The sequence below is a fragment of the Falco rusticolus genome, chromosome 12, assembly GCF_015220075.1.
Source record: "Falco rusticolus isolate bFalRus1 chromosome 12, bFalRus1.pri, whole genome shotgun sequence".
Taxonomy (NCBI): Eukaryota; Metazoa; Chordata; class Aves; order Falconiformes; family Falconidae; genus Falco; species Falco rusticolus.
The window spans coordinates 12,100,196-12,126,751 of record NC_051198.1 but is presented as its reverse complement, the minus strand read 5'-3'; the positions used below and the strand labels follow the sequence as shown (position 1 = coordinate 12,126,751).

Sequence of the window (26,556 nt, the reverse complement as noted above, 5' to 3'; positions counted from 1 at the left end):
CTTTCATTTAGGTAATAGATACAACAAACCAAGTCATTCTATCAGGCATGTAATGCTTTATTTCATGAAATGGTACCATTATGGGATGCACACTTCCCACCTGGGAGGAAGCAGAAACATCTGTAGCGATGTGCCCAAAGGCAAGAAGTTTGTGATGGACTGACTACAAAACATACAGTCCCTTCCAGGTCTCGCTGTCAGCCTGACCGCCACACACACACAGGCAGTTACTTTGAGCAGGTGGCTTTCCTTGGTACTCTTGTGCAATGTAATTGCATTTTGGAAGTCTTGAGATTGCACTATTGTGGACAATTTGTCTTGACAGATGTATTTAAAACAAGTGTGCAGGCTGTGAGCTCTTGAGACAGATGTGGTCAGGTGTAATACATTAGTTTTGAAAAGAAACAGGGTACCCTGCCAGCAAACTTGTGGTCTTACGCAAAAGCGCCAAATGGTGTGAACAGAGTGGTCAGCATGCAGCCAAGTTTTAAATGTTGGCTACTGTCGTTAGTAAAACCCAAAGACATCACTTTCACTGCTGGAGGCTACTAAGGGGAGGTCCACACCTACAAGCTATGGCAATTTAACTAATACTAAAATGTCAAGCCAGCACAAACCCCTGTGTGGTCACCACTTTCACATGGATTTCAAGCAAGTTATATTGGTTACAGGTGCAAGCTAAACCTATAAGTCAGGCTTAAAATAGGCTTAAATTTGACATACAGTAATATTTATTTAGCTAAATGAAATTTAAACAGTTTTTTAGTCAAGCCAAAGTAAACGTACGCGTAGCATTTTCCCCATTAATTAAACGTGGGCTATTTTCCTTCTACTTAGGGACAATAAATAAAGCCACATGCAAACAGTTCAACTTTGACACACAGGCACCTCTACGGATCTTAGTTTATCCATAAACTTTCCAGAGGCCTGCACACAGGAGACTCATATCCTTTACAAGATTAGGACATTCTTGGGGGCTTAAGTAAGCCAGACCTCCCCTTGTCTCCCCCCCTCCAAGCCTACACAACACATCACTGAATGCTTACATTAAACTGCTTCCACCTGGCTGCTGCAGAAAGAGTGCTAAATGTGAGCAGCCAAACAGGGAAATAGAATAACAGTGTGCAGAAAAAGAAGCTTAGAAGAAATAGAATCTCATGAGAAGGTTTAAGGACAAGTTCCCTTGACACACCTTTTTCCTTTGTCCTGTAGACGTAGTGGAGGCTCTTGCAATGAAGCCCTTCCTTGTGATTAGTCTCCACACGTATTAATATAATCACCATAACAACAATCCCGGCTGGGACACACATAATGGCTGCATCTTTTCCTACACAGGTGCAATCAAGGCATCTGTTTGGGCTCAAGTCAACACAGGTCTCAGGTTCGCTAATGCATGGTTCCTGAGACTTTTTTCTCTCTAAGCAGTTAAATATTTCATGTAGGTGGTCAGTACCAGTTTATTTATTATAGTACACACAAATCCATTTCTAGAAAACTCTGAGCAAGTGACATACATGATCAGGTTTCTCCAGCATCTGACACGTACTGAAGCTGTGCTAGGCAGGAAAAGGCAATGGTGCAGGTTTGTCAGGCAGCCTAATGCCACTGCTTCTGTCCCAGGCCATGATCTCAACCATCACACGCAGCTGGCTGCAGGATGGCACATCAGGCTTACTGATGGCACTTGTCATGCAGAGCAAAGACACAGAACAAAGGAGAAACTGTGGCACTGCTCCATGAATGCAAGATACAAGCCTTGCTGGGGGCAGGAGAGGAATGAAAATATAATTTGAGAGTCCTGGGCTCATCTGATGTGACTCACCAGTACTCGTTCACCTTTGCTACACACCCTTAGACAGTAGTAACACAATAAACCACAGTATCTGTTTGCACCCTATTACTTCGATTCACTCTCTTTTCTGGGTAAAAGAGGAACTTCAAAAGACACTAAACAGAGTGGGACATCCATGGCTGAAAAAGGGAGAGAACACAGGGGTGGTTAGTGGTTATGTGTACACTGCTGGTGTATGGCTAAAGCCAAACCTCACGTTAGCAACAGACACTGCATAGGATATTAGTGGCTCCCCAGCTCTACAGTCTCCATGGGATAAAGTTTCACCTGCTCCATGTCATTCATGTACCCCAAACCAGTGTAATCTCTGTAAAGCTTATCTTATTGGCAATTAACATAAATATTTAATTACTGATTTGGGTATTAGGAAACAAAAAGGACAAATATCAGAACATCTTTCCTCCCACTTACCCGTGCTTAGCTTCACTCCAGACACCTCTCCTTCCCCCTTGTTATATTGCTGCAGGTTGCATCCAGTCCCTTTGGTGAGAAAATGAGCAGTGCAGGAGGTCAAGATCAGTACACAGCAGTTTCTCTCTGCTGCTCCTTCCTTCTCACTCTCATCCTATGCTCCAGCATGGGTCTTCTACGGGCCACAGTCCTTTCAGGGAAGTACCTGCTCTGTCACAGAGCACCTCCTTGTTCTCTGACCTTGTTATTCCCTCTGTTCTTCCCTCCTCCTCTCCATTCCCTTGTTCTCTTCATGTTCCTTCCCCCTCCTTGGCATTTTCTGCCTTTTCTTAAATTTGTTTTCACAGATGTGCCACTAACTCAGCTGATGGGCTCAGCTGCAGCCTGTGATGGCTCCCTTGCAAAGACAGCTGGAAGTGGCTGCGTCTGACACAGGGCAGCCCCTGGCCTTCTCCTACAGAGGCCGTGCCTGCAGCTCCCCTGCTGCCAAAACCTTGCCACTTACATCCCATGTAGTCTAAGGGATGAGCCCTTGTTGCCGTAGCACAAAAGTATGCAAGATATATATTGTCGAAACGTATTTCATTATGCTTAATTTTGAGAGATCACTGAGCTAAATATTTACTTTCAGGTCATCACAGGTCACTCAATTAACATAGAAGGGTATTATAAATGGTCTCGGGACCTAGACATTTGTCCTTTTATAGGAACAGAGGTTAAATGAACAGGACCACAGGTAAGAAAACAAGTGGATATACAGATCTGCTCATATTCGCTACCAAACTACTAGCTCAGAGCCACATAATGCCCTGTAGAAGTTCATAAATTAGCATATGAGGTACAATACATGCTGACCTAACATGAAAAGAGAAGCTTACAGAAATCATGAGGAATGCTAACGGACAGTCACACGACCAAATACTTCCAGTAATCAGAAAGTCACTTGATTAAGGCTTGAGCTGCTTAGCCAGCATTTTGTTCAGCATTCTTATCTCTTTCTGTAATATATAATGAAGATGATTTCTGAGACAATAGAAAAAACACCCAGCTTACCTCACTTATAACCCCCCTAAAATAATGGATAGCTTGATAACCGGATTTGTAAAAACAACAAACGTTTCATTCTCAGTTGCAATTCTAGCATTTTATGGAACTGGTTATCAACCATATTTCAGCTTTGTCCCATCCACTTCTGTATTTGTTTCCTCAATTTACCATGTTGGCATTTGCCTCTATAAATGTAACTCATTACAGGGTAATTTAAATGCAGTAATGACAGTAAAATCTGAACATACATCCTTGAGTTATTCCAGGTACTATGAGGATATCTTACTTCCACTTGCTGTGCATCAAGGTAGTACAATTGCCCAGAATGCGTCAGGTTAAAAGGAAGAGCTAAAGGAATACTTTGTCTTCAAAAAGAGGAAAACTTTCAGCCACACTTCTCAGCAGATTTGTCACAAAAATTGTTTTGCTATTCCCAGTAAAGCAAAAATACAATTACAAATATCAGATATTTGGTTAACATGTATGACGCCTGGGGACGCAGCTCTTCTGAGGACCTTTGCCCTTCAGAACATTAGAGATCTCCAACACCAAAGTACAGCCCATCAGGAGAGGACAGCTAACAGCAATAAGAGTTCACATAATCTTTTTTTCAGAAACCAAATCAATGCACTGTGAATACTTTTTACAGGTTATACTATTGCCTGTAAGCCTTCAGAGGAACTTGGCAATTACCTCTGCTATTCACAGACTTGCGTACAGCTCTTCACAGTCTTTCATAAGTCTGCTTTGTAAATCTATTCAGATAGGTCATGTCAGGGGAAAAAAAACACCTTATCAGCATATATTCTTCACTGGTTACACTGTTACATGCCTTTAATGAGACTGCACCAGCCCAAGCAAAAACATTTTTTTAGTTATTTTAAAAAATGTATGGTGAAATAATCAACTCTTCAGTTCTGAAAGACAAAGATCCAGTATATTTATTATCATATAACTGTTGCAAAATATTTTCACATTTTATTATTATTTACCTTTGCCAGCTCTTAAAGTCAAGCTAGAAAAATCACACTTATTTATTAATTAGATTACTAAGAAATCCTAGGCCCTACTTACCTAGACCTTCTGATATGTTCCGCTTGGAGATCTACATTTCCCCCCCCAAAGCTCATTTTATCATCTTTTTAACTAAGCCAAAATTCTTCTATAGTAGCATAGTCCCTGGGTAGCGTCTTTTTTGAATCTGTTAAATCTCCCAAGAGTTATGACAGTTTTAAGTCAGCACTGCTTTCAGTTTCACACCACTTTTCAGTCAATTTTAAGCCTCTACCTTATATTAAAATTCAGTAAGTTTGGTATCAAAGTTCCTGCCTGACAAACCCATGGTTTCCAAATTGATTGTCCCTTGGAAGAAGCTTTTTCAACTCCACATAATTCTGTTATTTCCAGTTATTTCCCACTGCAGACTAACTGCTTATGGCATGATACTTTCTATGCCCATGCTGGCAGACAGCCACATTGCCAACATCTGAGCCACACATTATAATGATGCCACAGGAATTACAGACACGTATGGAGCTTCTCAAGCATGTCAAGCCTTACAGGCTTGTGCTGGTCACCTAAAAAGTAGAGATTATAGCTAAGTGTCCCAAAAAGCAAGACATCAAATCACATCCCTTCTTCCCTTTTTCATCTCTGCCGTACAGATACCAGTGAAGGGAGACTTCAACACTTCCTACCTACCTGCTGTAATTTCCAACATTGATGACCGTATCTGATTTCTCACTCTTTCTGGCTTCTGGAATTCCCCAAGCTGAAGAACAACTGCAGCTACTAGATAACTACAATAACTACAGTTATTAAATGCAGTTACTGCATCTAATAAAAGCACCGATATCACCTTGTAAAAAGGGGAGTTTACGTGCATGTTTACTTTTTCTTCTTTGGCCCTGTTATCCCATACATTACCTCACATTTCTCCCCATGAATGCACAACCTGTACCTATCCCAGTGTGAGGAGTTGCCTCCCCGTGTAGGGAGAGCAGTTTTGCTGCTGACCTTTCCTCCTGTGACTACAATCAAAACAGGGGTCAGCTTCAGAAATATCTTGGCCACATATTTACAGCCTGGGAAGTACTTATCAGTGCAGTAAATTGAAGGCAGCAACTGGCAAAACAATAAAGGCAGGAAGAGGCTTTCAGAGACTTAAGTAATGGGAAGCTGGATGTCTGAGATGGAGCAAGACAGAGTTAAAAGGACAGGGGGGCAGGACAGAAGTTTGGCTCTTTTAGCTCATTTGGCTGTTACAGTGCATTTCTAATGGAATCAACCTTTGCTTTCCCTTTGATGAATGTAGAAAATGGTTCACATACAACTGCTATTTCACCACAGATGTGCTAATAGGCCCCAGATAAGGAGACAGACTGGACCAGTTGCTAATGGCCAGTAACCCTTCTCACTCCCTGGTGGCAGCTTCCCATTCATTTGTGAGCAGTCACTCTTTAAAGAGAGAATGCAATTTAAAATGGTACACTAGAAAACACTGACAGACACACATGCCAGTACACAGACCTGCTGTGTGACCCTAGGAACTCATGAAGATTGATGTCTGCTGCATACTCGCATGAATCAGGGATGTCTGCCTTGTGCGGTGCTATGGTTTTGCATCTGCAAAAGTCATTGATGACTCACAACTCCCAGGCAAGCAGACATGCACAAAAGCTGGTAAAAACACAGCCCAAAGGTCAGGAGAGATCCAGCATCTTTTGCTGTGAAATTCTGTCAGCAGATGTTGGCTATCAAAATACATAAGCAGTTCCTTACATCTAGTTATTTTCTATGAGTTTCCCCTGGGAAGATGGGTGAAACAATGGCAGCTTCGTATTTCTTAATGATGCAAAGACAGTATTTTAAACACAGGCATACAGCATTTCTTAAGTCAGTTCAGAGATTTCTAAAATAGTGAGACTCCAACAGAGAAGAGCAGGGAATAGATTATTTGCTCCTTCTAGCATGGCTGACTAGATATGGTACTTTTTTTCCGAGCTAACAAAGCAACTGCCAGCCAGCTGACTAAACCTTGTTTCCTTACTAAGCAGTCTAAGAAACATATGTCAATATGACTGTATGAAGACACAGAGCAAACCTCTAACACTGTTTACGATACAAGAAGTCTACAGAGTCCAGGATGCAAGAACAACGTCACCAAGTTGATTACTATATCCAAGCTGCTGGAGTTTTATTAATAACCACGTACCTTCCTAACAATAAGACAGTTTGCAGCCAACAAGCTAAACGCCTTCTTCAAAAAGAGAGTAATGCCAACACAGAAATTTCTCATCAAAAGATTTGAAACACAAATATAAGCTCATCTGAAGAAGGTGCTATATATAAATATATACAGAACAGCAAGATAGAAAAAGGGGAAGGAGCAGCGTAAAAAAAAAATCTATCTCAAAGAAAAAGAGAGGAAAAGCATCTCACAGCTCCTGCCTTAATAAGTAATACATTAAACAAGTAACTCTGATCTTTAGTTTGCTAATATTATTTTGGTAGTTAAATATTTATTGTACGAAAGAATATGTAACACAGGATTGCAGCCACACAAATATCCCACTTCCGCAACCACAGAACACATTGCTACAATAGGACTTCAGAGAAACACACCTTACCAAAACTCATTAAGTTTGCAATGCCCATGTCTTAAGATACTATACTGTAATTCTCTAAAGCTCATGTATTTGTAGTACAGCCTGTATTTTCTGCCTCAAAGAGTAAGATTACAGAAAACCCTAAAATGCGTACTTTGTGGGGATGTTATGACAAAGATTCACCATTATTTGAAAAGCAAAAAGAGCAGTTGCTTACTGTTATATATACTCCACCAAGTAGCTTTCTGGATGTGGAGATAAAATATCAAGAGTTAATTGGTAGCATAATGTTTTGCAGTGGCTAGTTCAGACCATCCCAAATACCTGTCACCTTCATGAGTAACCTGGAAGATACTCATTAAATTCATCCAAGCCTGTTTGCTCTGTATTTATAGAGGAAACTCATAACTATTTACTCCTTAGCATGTATTTATCAAATGTAAGGAGCTTATCAGAATTTCTTGAAGGCTCTGCTTAACTCCAATAATGATTAAAAAAATGAATAATCCTGTGGCTACATGGTAAAGCTAATATGAAGTGAAAAAAATGGTCAAGTAAGGGGAGAAAATTAAAGGTCAGGAGGTGTTAGGAAGATGGTGATCTGGAAGCTGAGACAGAGGCTTAGAGACTTGTTTTCCCTCCCCCAGTATTCAGCACTGAAAGACTGACTGCTATTGCAGTCTATAAGCACTGTCTATAAGCACTGTTATACCAGATAACCATGCCCAAATCAGAGTTTACACCAATTTCTGAATCAATATAGTTAAGTCAGTGAAAGAATTCCAGAAGGAGCAGATTTTGAAACACAAACATGAAGCAAATTGCAAAAGAGCCTTTACTTAAGTATATATTAACCTGAGAACCACCTCTCTTATTTCGGTTCCGCCATGTGAGCTGAGAACTAGATCCAACAGAAGGATTAAAGGCCACATCCTGGCTCCTTTCACTTCCAGTGCTTGACTCCAGGGGTGTGATTCTCAGCCTAGTCTCTCACTTCTCACCGCCTCACCCCAGCAGGTGACTGCCTAGAGCTTTCAACCTCTTTCTGCGTTCTCAATATTGAAGTCCCCGAATGCCCAACAGAAGCCTATCAGAGTCAGCAACACCTAGAAACGTTCTGCTTACGTCATTGCTAAATCCTTTTGGGATCTGTACACCAGAAATTCTTCTGCCTTGCCTGTTTTAAAAATCCTCTATTCACAACTAGCACATCACTCCCATACTAGAACAGTGCAGCCGTGATGCCCAAGCTCTTTATCCAAGGCTTCTGAACACTCCTTAAAGCTGTGAGAGATACAGGATCAATTCTTCTCATTAGTGGAAGGGTTGTAAAACTCCTGCTGTCTTGGCTGAGACTACAGAGTAGATTTTCTAGCCCCAAAACATTAATGAAATTCTGTATTAAATGAAATAATGAAGTTTCTTTGGGGTGCAGGAAGAAAGCAAGCAACAGCATGACTGTATAATTTAAGAGCAGGAGCACTCACTCAAGAAGAGGGGGAAAAAAAGTGAATTCTAGTTCCTGCCCCAATGCCTACTTAAGATAAAAATATACAGACAGTCATTAGGGCAGGGCCTGGAAACCAAGAGTTTTAGGAAGGGTGGCAGCTGTTCCAGGAAGTATGTATTCATGAATTCGGTAAAACAGAGTATGAGTAAGCAAGCTAAAGTAGGCAAGACATCTGTAGCAGAGGAGATTATTATTGGTCTTTTGAGGAAGCTATTTAATGAAAAGTGTGATAAGGCTGGAATGTCATGGCTATTCTGATTTGGATGAAAAAAAATCACTATATATCCAAACAGTAAGTTGACTTAAGCCCTAGTTTAGCAAAGATGTTCTGATGTAATTTGCCCCACCAGTAATCAGCTACGTATTTGCATAAACTGTTTTTTTTTTTTTACTTCCCACTAGCAACACCAGAAATTTCCAAACAAGCTCTGTGTTCAAACACTGGGTCACTGCAAAACAAACAGGACTTACCAATGCATGCCATATGAACCAGCACCACGATTACGGATTGGATGGACTCGTTATGAATGGAAGCCTATCTGTAATAATGCTCTTTCAAATTAAGGAAATTCAGTTTGGTGAGACCAGAGTTTAAGCTAGAGAAATGTTATATATTTTAAAAAACACGAACAAGAATGTAGCATCAATGCAAAGAATATATGCAACCTTGGGTCATGTGTCAAAAGCAGCCTCATCAACATGTTTAGCAAGCATGTAAATATACTCAGAGTCAGTCACATTCAATCTATTTGACCATGTAACGACTGACTTAAATACTAGCCTCTAAGACTGATTCCTGCATTGAAAATCATCAACCCGTTTCAGACATGGGGAGCAAAATATACTTCAAAAGGAATGGAAAATCCTTATTCACCTCAGAGATCCTGTTGCTGCACACACTTCATGCACTCGAGATTCTCTCGCACAAGCCCACCGCTACTCCAAGTGGAATATCTGTTTCCATAGTAGGGGTTGAAAAGAGAGGTAGTTTTAATAGCAGCGGAAGGAGTTGTATATGGAGAGGTAATGATATACATAACATAATATCAATATATATTAGCTACCGGTATATTAAGCTTGGTATAGCTTTTGTGGTAGTCCAAAGCAGATATACTGCTGAATCACTAGTACTAAATTTGTGTTAAAGTGATACAGTCATATTCTGTTTGCAGGAACTAAATATATAAAGTATCTGATCAAGAATAGCTCAGGTTTCACTAATATGGCACAGATTATTATGCCTGGCAGGTTCTTGAGATGTTGCTTGAGAAACTCCAGATCATTAGTAAAGGGAATATGCATACATCACAGGTGGGACAGTACAGTGTAGAGAGTCAAACCATTTCACCTATTTGAATGTGGTCAGACGACACTGCAGCAAGGGGAGCAGTTAATTCAGAGAAGTGAGACAGCAGATGGCCACCAAAACAACCAAAGTAATTCTCAGGGGTAATTGTATTTTCTGCTGAGCTGTAAACATCAGTGTGGGTATTTCCACATGCCCACACTTTGATCCTGACCCCATACGCACTTAGAGGCAAGCTGAGCTTCCTGAAGGGACCACTCATGAGTTCAGCTCAGCAAATACTTATGCGTTTGCAGAATTAATCTTTGTATCTGCTGGACTCACCACATTTGTTTTGTCGATATTGCCAGTGCTTTTAGCTAATACTCTTTTACCTTCATTAGAAGAGAAAAATTACCCCCTGTTCCAATGCCTCCAATATGGTAGACAGCTGGTTTGTAGATATGTTATAGCAATAACCAAACCTATTAATGAAAAAGTACTACTGCATTGGCTATTCACATTGAATAGAAAAAACGTAGAGAAAAGCAATGAACAGCAAAAATCAGAAGACTTGAGAATTTGTCTCAGCATTTTTATTCAAATACTCATGTATAAGACTCTGCCATTCCTGACTTTAAAGAAAGGTCCAACATGAAAATGTGTCTAGCAAACCGAGTGGTGAAATTATACAACAAATATGTTAACAGAAAACATTTTGTGCAAGTTGTTTAGAATACCTGTACAAATGTTCTGTGGCCAGGCCCAGACAGCTTGGGAAAAAAGAAACCCACACAAGTACCCCTTCAGTATTTTTAAAAGTAGTTTCCTCTCTTTATTCAGGAACATCCTGGGAGTGGTTCATCTGTATAATGGCATTTTCAGCTAAGGAGAGAGGCTGGCAAAACTGTCGTTACTCTTCAGCTAGGTATTTTGCTATAGAGCAGAAATATGCCCATTCAGAGAACTGGAAGGCTGCCCCCTGATCACTTCCTCAGAGTAAAGGAAAAGGATTTAACAGGAACCTTACAAGGCTCTCAGTGATGTGAGTGTGTACTGAGCTTCTGCAGAGACAGCAATGGTCATGCTGTTACCAAATCTCCTCTATTACATAATAAAAAAAATTCCAGGATGAACAATTTCTGTTAGGTATTGGACTTTCTGAAGATGCATCGATGGGAAATGCAAGGGCTGAGCACTTCCCCCAAACAAAGCATGCTGACATTTAATTAACGTACTTTCATGCCTATGCAGACCTGCTTTCACTTACATGAGCATAATGGCGGGATGGGGGGGGGGGGGATGGGGGGATATATTAAAAAAACTGAGCAAGTGTTTTTGTGAGATCAGGGTATTATAAAATAAAACTGATGGTACAGAGTTTGTGTCTTCTGCTCAAGTGCAAAATCAGTGTATGCCCAGTGGTGTTCCATGACTGCTGCTGCAGTAACAGAAGTTGCAGTCGGCATTCATCAGAAATGCCATGTAAAGTGAGGAGAGCCTGAAGACTGCAACACTCATTTCTCAAAGCAAGTAGCCCTACCAAACCGGGTTGAAATAACTGCACCCTTGAGAATCTTGTAATGTTGATCAAGTTTTCTTTATTTTGTGGACAGAGGATTTAAAAGTCTAGTCATGAGTCTTGAATTTAATTCAGAATAAGATACAGTAATGACAGCTGGAAGCTGTAAATAAAGTAGAGGCTTTTACCTTAAATTGTGCAGATCCAGGTGAGTTATTCTCCTTTACTGTAAATGACCTTAATAATTAATAGTATAGAGAAACAAAACTGAGCTGTCTTACCACATTTCTTTGAGACAATTCAGTGACCACTGTGACATATTTTCATACATTATTACCTGATGGCAAGCACTGCTATCTAATGTTTACTATGCAATCATCACTAGTTCCCTTTTATACTTAATTCCCAGGGATGCCCGAGACTAAAATCAGTTGCTCCAGAGGCAAGTATAGCTGGCTCATAATCCAGCTAATGCAGAACCATATGGCTTTATATCAGTCTTCTGCACCAACCCTGGCACAGCAGTTGTGCCATAGATAGGGAAGAAGGTGGCACAGCAGGAATGGTTTGAGCTCCTATCTATTTTCTGGTGGATTTGGGGTTTAACTTAGGTTCAAAGCATGGTCCTTCAACAGTCCTTTTCATCTGACTGGGCAGTTTGCTTAACAGACAATATTAATCACAAACATAAAATACAATGTCTGGAAACAAGCACACTGTGGCACAGTCTTACCCAAAATGCAGAACTCCTACAGTTCTCCAGTAAAAGAAAGTTGTTGTGGGATCAGAACAAAAAAGCGACAGTGGACCATTTATTCTCCCTGCACCACACAGGATGAAGACCTGGACAGAACTGAGGGGCCCCATTGCAGCCAAGGTTCCTGGGGGATTAGGGGCTCCTAAGCACAAATCCAGGCACCTCAGGACCCTCCTTGTAGGCTTGCCCCATTCATAGCATCATGTGCCATCTGCATGGGAGGGCTGCAGTGTAACCGCAGCCTGATAGTACTTCAGCTCTTGGTTCAAAGGCAGTCTACCCTCGGAGACACGAATAGGCAGGAAGCCAGGCAGATTTCTGGATTTGTGAACAATTGAAACTGATCAACATTTTCCTATAAAATTTCCAGTTAACAGGCAAAGCCATAAACTATGGTTTAAAAGAAAAATAAAAGTCTTCAGGGAGAAATAGTTTCTCTTTCTGATGCGAGAAGTCTTTGAATAAGGGTTATTCTCACCATCTTTAAAGGAAGGACTGCATGATTCACTAGACCTGGCAGTGTTTACCCTCGATTCTGTTCTGAAACACAGGCTTTTTTGACTTGATATACAACTTCCTCAACAGGATCCCACTTGTCTCTGCCTCTGCCCCTCTTTAACCTACCCCATCGCACCTGGCATCCCTCAGTCTCATCATGTATCAAGCTCCATCACCTATTCATTTGTTCCCATTCCTGCTAAGTCTTCCTCCAAAAAAAGTAATGCATCTCTATGTAAATGATTGATCAAAAGTTCCTTTATATATATAACCTATACTCCAATTCTTGTGTTTTAAAGCTAAATTTCACATCATAACAGTCAAAAATTATCAGACGGGAAAATCATTCATGAAGAAATAACATTAAAAAAAATTGAATTAAAAACCTGGAGATATTTAGGAGACTTACTCCCTGTTTTTAGGGAAGATTTTTTCAATCTTCACAATCTAATTATGCATTATTATCCAGAATGACTCAATTATATCTTAATCAGTGCATCTTCACTGTCTTCCTGTATTTCTCTGCTTCTACGTTTTTCTTTCCAAAAAATCTCTGCATTCACCCCCAAAAAGTAACCAGTCACAAGCAACTTTCTTCAGATTGATCCCACTGTTTTGAGGGGGTAACTGCCAATTCCTTACATAAGTAAGGAATACTAAAATTGCTCTATAGTCAAGATGCGTCATTACCTATTGACTAGCTCTACAGAGAGAGGAAAATACGTCCATCATAAACAACCTCTTCACTCCATCATCTGAGTAAATAAGCACCATTTTCCTTCCCTGGCTATCATGAGGACAAAACACTGTACCTGTCTTGTTTCCGCAAGAGCAAAAACAACGCTATTGTTAATCACAGGTCAGAAAAATATAGACATTCTGAGCATGAATGACTGCTTATCAATGAAGTGACAAAAATACATCTCACGCTGAAGTGTTTTTACAAAAGGTCTAGGATGAAAATAGGAAAGCAGTGGCAGTTTAAGAAGAAAAAAAAAAAACAAAAACAGGGAAAATCACTTACTGTACTTGGTTCTGCAGAGGTATTCAACACAAACATCACCCTTCCTTGTCCAGCTGCCAAGTGCTAAAGCATGAAATGAGCAGCTGTTTCCTTCAAGCTGGGGCTGTGTGTCTTAACTAGTCACATGCCCCTCCTGATAAATCTCACTGCCGTGCCAGGAGGTCAGAATCTGAAGATCATTATTCCCCTTATTAGAAAATCCTTTTCATAACAGCAGCCTTTGCTAAAGCATTTGACTGGAACGTGGCACTATGTGCTCCATAACTTTTTTTTTTTTTTTAAATGACTAACACCGAATAGCAGATAAGCCTTATTCAACAGTAGGGGCAGCAAAACTGGAAAGTTAAAACACATCCCTGTTAATCACTTCAGGTTTGTTTCTGACTTCACAATTTTTTGTGTTTAAATTTAGGAATTTATACCATCAGGAACCAGACAATTTAAAATGCTGTGGTATTCATAGCATCTTTAAGACCAGGACCCTCCACAAACCACACAAAATGTAAACAATCCTGCCCTTGGGGATTAGTTGCACTTAAGTGGCAACATCACTACCTTTTGTGTTTGGATAGTAGAGCGATGAGTGCCTTATTAATACTGGAGATAATTTCAATTGTGGTATCTAGCATCCTTACAGCATGGATGATGGGGTTGCATTGTGCCAAACATTGTCTAGTCAGGCTGTGATAGCCCTTCTGAGGTGGGTACTATCAGTCTAAACAGAGAGAGCAAAATGGAAAACAAAAGCATCCTTATCCTCATGTTCCCAGACGTAAGACAAATGAAGGAGAAACACTGAAGTCAAGAAACAAACCGATTCCGATGGAATTTTCCAGGGTAATATGTAGCCATAATTACTGAAATTCAACTGAAACATTGTGCCTAGTTCCCATTAGCTTGGTCACCTATTTGAAATTATTTAGGTACTTAAGGACAAAGGTATAATGTCAATGGGATTTTGAGGGTGAGATGCAAACCACCATTTTCTGAAATGCTTAATTCCCATCCCACTTGTAGGATACACTGTACCGAAACTGCAGTGGTGCTTTAATTTGGAAAGGCTGCCAGGACACAGGCAATTGCCATACTTCACTATAGAACGTGGTCATGGTTACTGTTGGGTAAGCAATACACATTTTGCAAGGTTGCACGGTGTCATTGGATTATAAAGGGCCATTTTCTGAAATACAACCTGCACCAACCTGCAGCAGAGATTTGAAGAAATGTAAGGGATTTGCATCATAGATCAGAGCCGGATAGGTGCCTGTTGTTAAAATTAAGTGATAACAGCACATCTAGCTGGCACATAAATCAGAAATCAATGCAAGCCTGCAAACCACTGAAGACAAGGGCTGCAGCAAGAGAGGGTAACTCAGGTTGCTTCCTTTGACCTTACCCAGCTCCGCAAATTATATAAAGCAGCACATGGTTATGAAACCCTGCAGCCACCAGCAGCGGGGAAGGCGCCTCGTGCTCATTACCCATGCCTTTGTGGGTCTCTCCTTTCCTCAGCATCTCGACAGCTTTTCATAGCAAAACTCTCCCACGTTGCATGGACTCTCACAGCCCGGCCAGGCAGGGGCGTTCCCAGCTCGCTAGCGGACCTCGCCGGCAGCCCGAGGGGTGAAGGCGCCCCGGGGACCCGCGGCCGGAGTCCCGGTGCGGGGTTTCCCGCCAGCGCCGCGGTCGCCCGCCCGCCCTTCCCCTGGCGACGGGGAGGGTTTGGTGCCTTGTTTGGCCTCGTCTGCCTCCGCGCCCACACCCTGGTAACGCAGGTAAACAACGAACAACCCAGAAGGAAGCATGAGCCGAAAAATCCCGTCGGTTTACGGTTGAGGAGGGTCATTCCCGCCATGCCCCGGGGAGCATGGCCCCGGCGCGGCAGCTTCCCGCGCTTCGCCGGCCGCGAGGCAGCGCGGGCGCCGCGCCCCGCCGGCCGTTAGGACCCTCTCAGGGGCCACCGCGGCGCCCTCAGCGGCGGCTCCTCTGAGGGGATTCGCCCTTTCGGCCGGACATTTCAAAGGGCAGAAGCACACTCGGTGCGAAGGGCACACACGGTGCCGGCGCAGAGCCCGAGAGGAGCTGCGGGGAGGCCCCACAGCAGCCCCCAGCGGCCTCAGGTCCCCGCTGCAGCCTCCTCGGACCCCTCACCTCGGAGGCCGGAGATGTGAGTTCGTGCTTGAAACGCCTGAGTGCGGTATGATGCCAGGCCCCAGCTCTGCATTGGGAAATGAGGGATGTGCAACGGGAGGAGGAATGCTTGTGGAGTAGTAGGTTAACGGCTAGGTAAACAGCAAATGTTTGCTGCAGATGTGCAGCAGCACCATTTTATCCCATTGCCCATCAGGCATGGGAGCGTGTCTACAAGTTGTGCCTCTTGGTGATTCTGGGAGGTTGCACTGAGGTGGCCTCCCCAAGCTGTCTTGGGAACTTACATCAGGCCTCTAAGGCGAGTGGCCCAGTGCATGGGGCTCTGTAACACTGGGGCCTTCCGAGCTGCTGAGGAGGAAAGCCTCCTCAGAGGCTTTTTTATGATCTGAGGAGATTGTAAGAAAACCTCCTCAGAGGCTTTTTTACAATCTCCTAAGGAGATCGTAGGAAAACCTCCTCAGGGGCTTTTTAATGATCTCCTGAGGAGACTGTAAAAACTATGAGTTTAAAAATGAGAAATAAGGCCACGAGGAATGAGCTCATTTAAGTTTAGGACACTTGGCGGGGTGATAATTTCAAAGAGGGACTGAGAGCTGCCTGTGCAGAGCTGAGGCGGGAGCTCCTGCAGACCGTAGATGGCTGTTCACAGAGCTGGGTGTAAAATACCAGGCCTTTCTTTAGAGAAAGGAGAAAGCACCCACCGTACTTTAGGGCATGGGCCATAACCAAATTTGAAAAATGCCATTTTGTTTCCCCTAAAAGGTACTTTCATTTGAGATCAAGAGTAACAGAACCTTATATGCAGCTTTAATACTAAATTTCTTTACAGACTTTCTTACAAAATTACTCCCTGCTGATACTGAAGAAAACATGATTGAAATGTGCTTCATAGTAGTCTACCAGTCCACAAATGCCGTTAATAGTAGTTTGTCCATTTCTCTGATTATGGAATGTCAATCGTACTCTTTTACATTTATCAAGACTCTTTAATACCATTGATGAAATGCTGGTACTTGCACCATTTGAAATAGCACACAGAACAGTTACCACTCTGCACTGAATAGCTGCCTGTTTTTACTTGGTAGTCATGCTGCACATAGGAACATAATTTGATGATAATGACTGAATGGCAATATTCCACAAACAACTTGGGATGCACTCCCTAAAGAGAAAAGGAGCCTTTGTACTTTCTGAAATGAACAGGCAAATAAATGATTTTTTATGGGTCAGTAAAATTGCCATAAACTCTGATGGCGGTTTATGCAGGAAAAAGTTTTATCAGCTCCTTGTGCTAGACAGACGGATTTGTCATTATGAAACAAAACATAGAAATAATTTGGGTATAACTCCTGAAAATAAGTCTCAAAATTTTTGTGGAGTGTTTCCTTTTTTTCTGTTCTTTCCTTTTTTGAAGAAATAACATAGCAAAAAAAGAAGCTGGCTGATGCAGATGCATCGAATATAATGTGTTCTTATATCTATCAGATGGCATCTTCTGTGTGACAAAAGCTTTGCTCTTTGTTACACAACAGTATGTTACTTTTCTTTCTGTTGAGAAAACAACTCAAAACTGGATTGAAAAGGGTACATTTTATCCTGTAGATACTGATGCCTCAGAAACTAAGAAATGAACATAGATTTCTCAGACATGCTATGAGAAATACTGAACAGGAACAACAAAAAATGAGTACAGTTAGCACTGAATTGTGATAGGGATAGGTGCACGTAAAGTTAAAATTTTAATGTTAAATAGGACAGATAGCTTTTAGAAAAGTTGCAAAGAATTAAAGAATGGATTAGTTACCCCTTTTGGTTTAGTTTGAGATCAGGAAGTTGTTTGTTTTTATTGATGCTGCATAAATGGATCCAGAGCCTCTCCTTACTATAGGAGAGGCTTTATTTCATGGCTTGTTTTTAACTGTTGTTTCTCTTATCTTTTTAGATGTAATTGGCTGTCTTGCTTATGTGTCATATAATTAACCGTAGGTGCATTCATTTATAATTGATTGGTGATAGAGAGCTAATCTCAGCATCTGTGCTTTGATACTGTGCAAAATTTTGGAATATAGAGTTATTTTCTGAATACGGTGATCATGGACGGCTGTATTGTGGGCTGTCTGGAAATGTCTTTTTTTTGTTAACGTGTTCTTCTGGAGTTTATATAACAGGAGGGAAGACTCTCGATGGACATAAATGTCAGGGTACACTAACTGCAAGTCTGTGTTACTGCATTTGTTTCCTAAAAGGTTGCACTATGATTTGACTGTAGCCTTTTAGAATATGTGGAATCCATAACTAATAAACAGTGCCTGGTTTGCTGGTCTACCTCACTGCCTCAGATATTATATAGCCTTCACTATCAGTAGAAGTGAATGAAAGCAGACCATGGAAGCCTTCACTAGACAGGATGTTTTATAAATACCTAAGTGTGATTAAAAAGTCTGCTATAAATAGACCAACATCTCTTACACTAAGTTGCCAGCTAAAGGGCACCTGAAGGACATAATGGAGATGAAATTTTGCTGAAAATACTGTATATAAGTCTCTCAACCTTATGTTTAATCAGTTTACACATCTATAGGCTATGTTATACCTCTAGCAATCCAAGTCAATTCCAGGTTCTTAAATATAATGCTCTAGGGGGCACAGGACTACCACAAATGCACTATGTACGTCCTCTTTCATACTCAAGGGTACACTCAATAATCATGTTACGGCTAAGAAAGCAAGAGCTGAGAGGATAAGGCATCCTCAAATTAGGTCATCCTTCGGTATGACCCTTGATATCAGTCCTTTCTTTGCATCAGTAATAATGTGTCATAGGTGGAGCCCATAGCAATGTCTAGAGTTAAATTTGCTGGTTGCTTTTCATTGGAAAAAAAAATGCTTTTGAGTGATTTTAAGTATATGAGAATATGGTAATTTCAACTGAAATTTGATATGGTATGTACCTGCCTGAAATTTGGAGTTTGTGAATTAAATTAAAACGTCTGATAATTCCATTCTCAGAAACAATGGAGGTAAAAAATTATTGCACTCTGATAAACATTTCCTCCAAGTATGGCACTGAAAAACAGTAACACTTCTGGCTCTGAAATAAAGACCTGCCTTTTGACAGATCAGTTGCATCATGGCATGGAGTGGGGGACTATTTTGTTACATAAAATACAGTAAACATTATGTCCAGTTGCAAGCTTCTGACTGATGTTTTCACTTGCTCAATAGAGATTTGGGTGTTTATTACTGTGCTGCTGAATTCTCAGGGGATTAAGCCACTCTGCCAATGGTCCATGCCCTCAGTGCTTCTCATGCTGTGTTCCAGAGGGGCTGCTACCTGTCCTCCTAGCCATCTTCCCATCACTTGTGGATGGCTCTCAGTTTTCTCCTAAGCACTTGGTCTGTGTAGTGGAAAACCCAGAAGCAGTATGCATGGAATAGAGGGGAATATGAAGAAGGTGTTACTGGAGTTTGGGGGAGGGAAGTCCAGTGCAGTGAAGGTGCTAAGATGCAGAAGAGGTAGATAGGAGAGAAATAGAATAGAAATTTCAGTTGGAAGAGACCTACAATTATCTATCCCAACTGCAAAGCACAGGCATGTAAGAGTAAAGGAAAGAGGATCCAGGAGGCAGAGGTGGGAGGGTGAAGTCTGACAGTAAGGGTGACTTGTATAAGACTGGTGGTAATAGAAAGACCAGATGGCGGCCTTTTCACTCATATGCAAGTGGCTCGCCTGTCCTTTTTCTTCTTTCCTCTTGAATGTCCGGCTTAGAACCTGTGCTCTGATTTGTGGAAGTGCTGTGTACTCACAGCTGTAAGTTAATGGTGATTGTGCCTTAACTCATGTAATATTTTCTCTGAAGAAGTATATGGAGATACTAGATTTTAGGTATTATGAATCTGGCATGAAAAATAGGGGCTAGTCCTAATTTTTCTGTACCTTTGGTCCTCAGATTTAGAAAGGAGATGATAATGACTAATGGGGTGAATGAAAACCTCAAACCTACTCAAACAAAAAAACCAAATCCACAAAACCAACTCTCTTCTTCCCTTATTCCCTCACTCCCAAACCCCACAGTATTTACAGAGAAAGATGGCAGTTTCTGGTTCCTTCCTTATATCAACATATGTAAGAAACTCTAATTATTAAAATTGTTGCTATTATTGTAAGACTACAATGTTTTTCATTTCAAGTTCATTTTACTTGGTTCACAGAGAGATGCCATAATTTTGTTTCTGTGTTTGTCTTGTTGTAGGGCATGTTTGTAAGTGGAAATGCCTTGTTGAAAGCCTACAGCATAAATTGAACACTAACTGGCTGTTGCAGTGAAAACTGTGGTGGAAAGGAAGTTCTTTTAAAAGCAACATTAAGTGTCTCAGTGTTATTTAATTATTTTAGGTGATGTGTGGGTGAGCCAATAAATTTATCTTTTATCCAGTGTATTGTCTTCAAACATTCAGTTGCATCAAAAGCATCTCTTGGTGTTCAGTCAAGGTTCTTGGGTAGACTGGGATGAGGAATTCCTTATGTTTGGAAAAGCAGCAAGTGACCAAGAGGCATTTTGGTTTCAAGTTTCTCAGTGCTTTCAGCAACTTTTTCTTGTTTAATAGATTCTTAGTTGTTTGATGATGAGATTGCGTGCTACTTCCTAGTTTATCCACGATGCTTCTCATTCGGTACTATGACTTCCATTTTTACAAAAGCAGCAGGAATTCATGAAATAGCTCACCAAAGCAACTGATGGGTGAATGTGTCTGTATTTCTCACATTGTTAGTTATTGAAATAGAATTTGTTCCCATTAGAAACAAAGAGAAATTTTCTCTTAGAATCCTTGAAGTACAGAGATGGACTTACAAGTGTAAGTTGTTCTGCACCATGAATGCTAAAGGGTAGTGTCATTGCCTTTGCTAGGGGACAGAGTGAAATTGTGCCATGCAGTCAAAGCAGGTGATAAGGACCCGTCCTGTAGCAAAGACAATATATTCATTGTTTAAAAAAAAACAACAAAGCAAGAAAAGCTCTTCACTGTCTTATTACCACAGTTAAATTGAATAGTTATATTCCACAGGATGGATATGCTCATTTCAGGAACAGATCTTGAAGACTGTGTTTCTGTATGTATGTATGTTATCCAGCAGCCAGTCTTAAGATCTGCTGCATGCAAACATCTTGGGGTTCGTGCTTCCAGACTTACTGTGAGATGAGTGACTTCAGATCCATCTGTGCCTTCTGTGCTCTATGAAGTACCCAGTGCAAAGACAAGAGAGACGCTATTGCTTCTATGCTCATTAGTTGTGAGGAGATTTGCTTATTATAGTCACAACACCTCATATTTTTGTATGCCAGAGCCCCTTAGGGCCAAGGTCTCAGTATATATAACTACTGGATTTATTATACTTGTGTGAGTCTGGGCCTTTCTCTGTTGCTGCTGTTCCAGTTTCAGTCTCTCAATGGTGTGAGGACACTACCCTGCTTTTTTCTCTTATTTCTCCTTTGAATTATTGCTTAAGACAGTTATTCACCCTCCTACTCTAATAGATGCAAATGAATAGCATAGAATTATGTGCTCTGTCCACAATTCCATATAGGCTGTGTTGCAGTATAAAACCACAGCATTACATGAAGGCAGTATGGAGGTTTCTTGTTTAAAGAGAGAAGGAAGAGCCTAGCCATGACTAGGAGGAAGGTCAGGCAGCTTGGAAGAATTCAGCATTAGTCTGCTCCCCTCACTTGCCTCTTCCCATTTCTGAAATTATGAAGAATACTTTATAGTTCAATTGAGATTGAATGCTATTTCAGTTTTCCTTTTCCCTTTAGTAATAAGCCAGCTGATATAAACTATGTTAGGATATAAAGGTTCCTAAGAATGCTGAGCTATCACAGAGATGTTGGTACACATTAATTTTTGTTCTCTCTAACTAAAGTGACCTAAGCTTTAAAATGTAAACTATCATGAATTAATTAGTGGGACAACATCAGACCTGTTAGCTTGACAGAACATTAACACACACACATACACACACGTTATTGTGCATATGGTTGAATCATGTTGACAGAGCATACTACCCACAGTGCTTTGTATGACAGCAGAACTGCTTTGGTTGTTTACTACATTTGTGCTTGACAAAGAGTGAGTGGCATCACTTCTTTGCAATACTGGCAAAAGACTGGCCAATTCACATTTTCATATTCCTGGAGGTGTATGGTCCTGCATTATAGAACTGTTACAGCAGGGCTATATTTTGCATTGTGCAGTTTTTTGTGTCCACACAGTCTGTTTGGGGACCATTGCAATAAAGTGGTCTGAGATGATACCCACCACAGAAATGGGAGTAAATGGCTGAAATGAGTTTACAGAAGAGCTGAGGTCTGAAACATGGTAGTGTGATTGTCATTTTCCCCTGCTGTCAAGAGCTGGGACAGGTTTCTCCTTCCCGTAGTGTACCTTTCGGCTTCCCAGGAAGTACTGTGCTAAGTAACAAGGAGATTGCCAACCGTGAAATTCACTGGCAATAGGAAGAAGATAAAGATGAGAATACTTCTAAAAGCCAACATGTCTTTTCTGTGCTAACCCAAGACATGAAGATGTCTGCATAGTTACTGAACTTGCAGGCTCCTTGGAGGAGTCTTTAGCTGGTGTGTCCTATTGTATTTTTGATTAAATTTTGCCATGAACAAGCATTGGTAGTACTATGTCATATAGTGGAGTTTCACTTTGTTCTGGGTGTTCTGTGAATACAGTCACTTGGGACATATATCAGCTTAAGTGTTGCATAAAGCACAGGCCATCCCATTTCCCCTAGCTGTGTTTTCAAAGAAGCCCTGGAAGCTCTATGTTCCAACTCCTCTGTTCTGTTGCAATGTGGGACATCCTTTGTAGTCAAAGGATCTTTGAATCCTGGGAATAGAGTATGAATTGTGGGCAAGGTGGACTTGTACTTCAAGACAGTCTTTCTTGTCCCCCCCCCCCTTTGTTTGTTATGACCATGTGTTGTATCCTTCCACAGGACTGTTCTGCTTTGAGTATTCATATATTATAAACTCACTGTTACTGATCCTTGAAAGGAAGGCCCCAGGTCAAGCCTCCCACTTTTTCTCTTGTCTCTTCTTCAAATAATAAGTCTTTTTAAACTGCCTATGAGTGTTCAAGTGATGATAAGAGATCTGACAATTTCATTTTTGTTGTATGTCTCCATTTGGTTAACACCTCTATGTCTTACCTGCTTGTGAATGGTGGCTCCTTATTTTGTACCACGATTTGCACATGGTCTGTGGGAAATGAGAGAAATGAAGGCAAAAACTATAGCTGCACTTTGGCATGAAGTTTGACTTATAAAGCAGCTTTACTGCTTTCTCTGTCCACTGGAAGAGTAGGAAAGCAACCAAAGTTAATGGCTTTTTCTGATAGCATATAGACTTCTGGGAGAAACAGTCCATCTTCCATACACACATTGACCTTCACCCTTGTGTAGTAAGCTGGTACAAAGCCTGTGCAACATTTAATTCCTGTTTGAGCTAAGGGATTTGTGTCATGCTGAACAGTTCTCACTGTAGTGGGTCACTACTCATGCATGTAGAGCATAATGATCTTCCCCTTAATCTTATCTTGAACATACTATATCTGTAGGTTCCATTGTAAGCAGGCAAGCTTTTGGGTTTCAGACAAGAGGAATGGTAAAATTAGCATTCTGTGTTTGAAGTCAGACTAAATGATCTAATGACTCGGCCTGGCTTTAAATTTTATCAGCCTGTTGAAGTAATTTTGCTTTAAATCAATAGGACTACTCATATGCTTAAATTTAAGCACCTGTATAAACATTTGCACCAGTCAGGATGTTATTCAGCACATAGTTATAAGCTAGGGTTTTTTAGACATTATCAAAGAAATTATTTTTTAGCACTGACATTTCTGTTGTAAGCATTGAGCAGCTGCTTCTCTTCGTAGAACTATTTTGCTGCTGTCCAGTATTGAACTTTGATTTCTTACTGTGTTTTAGCTGGGTTTCTTGTTATGTTCCCTCTTCCCCAGTTCTGCTTTTTGAGTGAGACAACTGTAGACTGTACATGTGTTCTCAAAAAAATCTTGCTTTGACTGCCCCAAACAGACACAGTGGTACTTTTAAGTCTCTGCTCTTTTTTTCCTGTAATGTTAGTGGGCTTGACGGTGACTTGGGAGCACAAAGCTCCCTTGTAAGAGCATATGGTAATAGTGGAATAGGGGCTTAGGGAGAAATTAAGATACTTACACTGGAGCAATTGCATGAGGAATAATAAATCCTACTAAACCTGAGCTGCCTTTGCATGAGAGCATGGCATGGTTTGTCTGTCACCCAAAGTGCATTATTTTTTTTTTAAATCATGTGATTTTTCTTTAAGTCACTCAGCTTTCCTGGAATGAGAAAAGCATGCTGCCCACACAGTAGTGACAGCTGACCGAAGTATTTATTTGACAACCCTAGTCTTCTTTATATCTCCTGGCAAAACAATAGCAGGGTAGAAAGCTTGTGAACATCCAATTCCTTCTGGTATATCAAATTCTCCTAATTTGTAACTCGGAGTCTTAGTAATTGCAACCCTGTTAATACCTGTGAACACTTGAAAGTGTTTATATACAAAGGCTCTCTTGCAGAGTAGTTAGGCCCCAGCAGGTACTAAGACTTTATAAGGTGCAGGGGTGTAAATTTCATTCTAAGGCCTTATGGAATGATTCTATCTTCAGGACAAAACTCTCAGTTTGCAAACTTTGAACTCATGAACTTGTGAACTCTTACAGTTTTGGAACAAATCTTTTAATGTGTGTGGTTTTTTCCCCTAGAACTGCTGCTTCTATGATTATGTGACTATGTGAGGCAGTTTCCATGTTTTAAACTAGGGTTGCTACTCTCACAGGCTTCAAAACACCGGCCTTAAGTTCTCGAAGACAGAAAACCTAACAGTAATCTAAGCCAGATTTTTTCTAAGTCAATCTGTTTTATATGGAAACAAAATAATATGTTTTGACCACCACTAGCTGTAACGCTAACACATTTTCCCTGATTCTGAGTTGCTTTGAAATGGTCCTAGATGCTAGGATGAGAGAAGGGTTTGAAGAAAGAGCAGGGTAGCTTCGAGCTACTGCCATGTTCCCCATACAACATACTATAAGAAACAGAAACTAGTGGAGTAAGCCAGTGGAGTAGGTTGTCATTATCTTCAGAATAAAAACCCTCTGTTCTCAGTGGTGTGAGCAACTCTCTTGGCCTCAGTGGGTTTGCATCTGTGCCTCTCATCAGAATTTGTTCTGTTAATTCTTCATTAAGGATATGAATTTATTAAGAGTATTAATACAATTTCTAAGTACCATCTATAACATGTTTTCCACAGATAAATGCAAAAGTGCATCAGTACATTTATTTTATCACCTCTTCCTGTATAATGCAGCTGGCGAATTCAGATTATCTTCTTATAGCTAAGCAATGGCCTCTGTTTCGCTACATTCATGAAGCAATACCAAGCTTTAAAATAACATTGTGGTGAATGTTGCAGACATGAATAAATCTGAATGATCCAGTGTTTGCTGTTCAGTTGTATTGCAATAGCTGTGCAACCAACATCTCATGGAAATGATTGCATTTGTTTAACAGCAGAAATTGTAATGCTTCTTTGCTTGGGTGATTTGCCTCCATTCCTTCCCTCCGTCCTACCAGTTTTACAAAAGCTTATCTAGTATAATGGTGGTTACACAGTTTAACCTTACATTTTAAACTAAACCCCTTTTTTTGGTTTCTGCTCAGTCGTCTTGCAGGGGAATCCGTTACTGAAATTGAAAGCAAGGAATGTTACCTGAGTGAGAGCATGCTATGCTAGTTACTCAGATTGCAATCTAAAGAGCTTTCTCTTGCAAATATCTGTACAGGCTTCTATTTTTACTCCCACTACAGGTGTTTTATTTTTCATAAGACCAGGCTTATAACCTCTTGGAAATGAGAATTCGTTTAAATAATAGAGTACATTGAAATCAAACAAAGAAAAGTCTGATCCTATGAGCAGTGACTAACATCTGCTTCATTGAAATTGCTGCTTGGCACCTCCCTGGGTCAGATTTTCAGCTGACTGCTGCTGTTGACAATTGTCCTATCGCAGCTTTTCACCTACATGGATGACATCCTGCCTTGCTGTCTTCACAATAACAAACACTAAGCATAATAGCAGCCTGCGGGGATACAGTAGAATAACAACACATCACACTTCCTTTTTACTCACCAGCAACTTTTTTACAGTAAACCACTAATCCTAAGTGATATCTGAATAACAAATGAATAATCTGAATGTCATATGCAGGGAGGTAATGTGTTAACGCAAGTGAGACTAATAAAAGGTTATTATCATAGATTGTTGAAAGAAGATGAAAATCACATGATGAAATCCTGAATCTAGTTTTCTACAGCTTCTATCCTCCTGCCTTCAAATCACAATAGGATTTCCTTTGTTAGAGCAAAGGACATGTTGGAAATTGGAGAAATTAAACACAATTTTAAAAGAACATCTCATTTTTTCCTCTTAAAAGTCTGTCTTGTTGATGCTGATTCAGTGAATTAATATGGTCTGTGCACTGCCATGTCTTAAAATGGAGTTTTCTACACATGCAGTTGTGGTAGTATAACTCTGTGCATAGTATTTGAAAATAAGCAGATTAAAAATTTCCACTCGCATTCTAGTGTCGGTTTAAATTAGACCTCAGAATGGCAACTACATGGTATTGCAATGCAAAACACAATGAATAATATATATGGATATCTATATATAGTGTATTTTTATGTAAACGCAAGCACACAGAAATTACCTGCCATAATAAATTCTAAAACTATAGGAAATTTCAGGTACTTCAGTTTTGGCTAAGTTCCTGCCTTCCA

At 40.6% G+C, this 26,556-nt stretch overlaps 1 protein-coding gene across 6 annotated transcripts in view; it reads right to left on the bottom strand.

Annotated features, from left to right (window-relative positions):
• RASGRP3 (RAS guanyl releasing protein 3) overlaps positions 1-26,556 on the bottom strand; it is a 61,534-nt gene that overhangs the window by 34,217 nt on the left and 761 nt on the right. For 2 of the 6 annotated variants that reach the window (XM_037405193.1, XM_037405187.1), the window contains exon 2: positions 9,303-9,382. The exons of 1 other annotated variant lie outside the window; for it this stretch is intronic. The gene's annotated coding sequence lies outside the window, so the exon portion shown is untranslated. Of the gene's footprint in view, positions 1-2,263; positions 2,336-9,302; positions 9,383-13,514; positions 13,623-26,556 lie in introns of those variants that run through there. 3 more of the 6 variants (XM_037405189.1, XM_037405192.1, XM_037405191.1) reach the window with 3 other exon arrangements.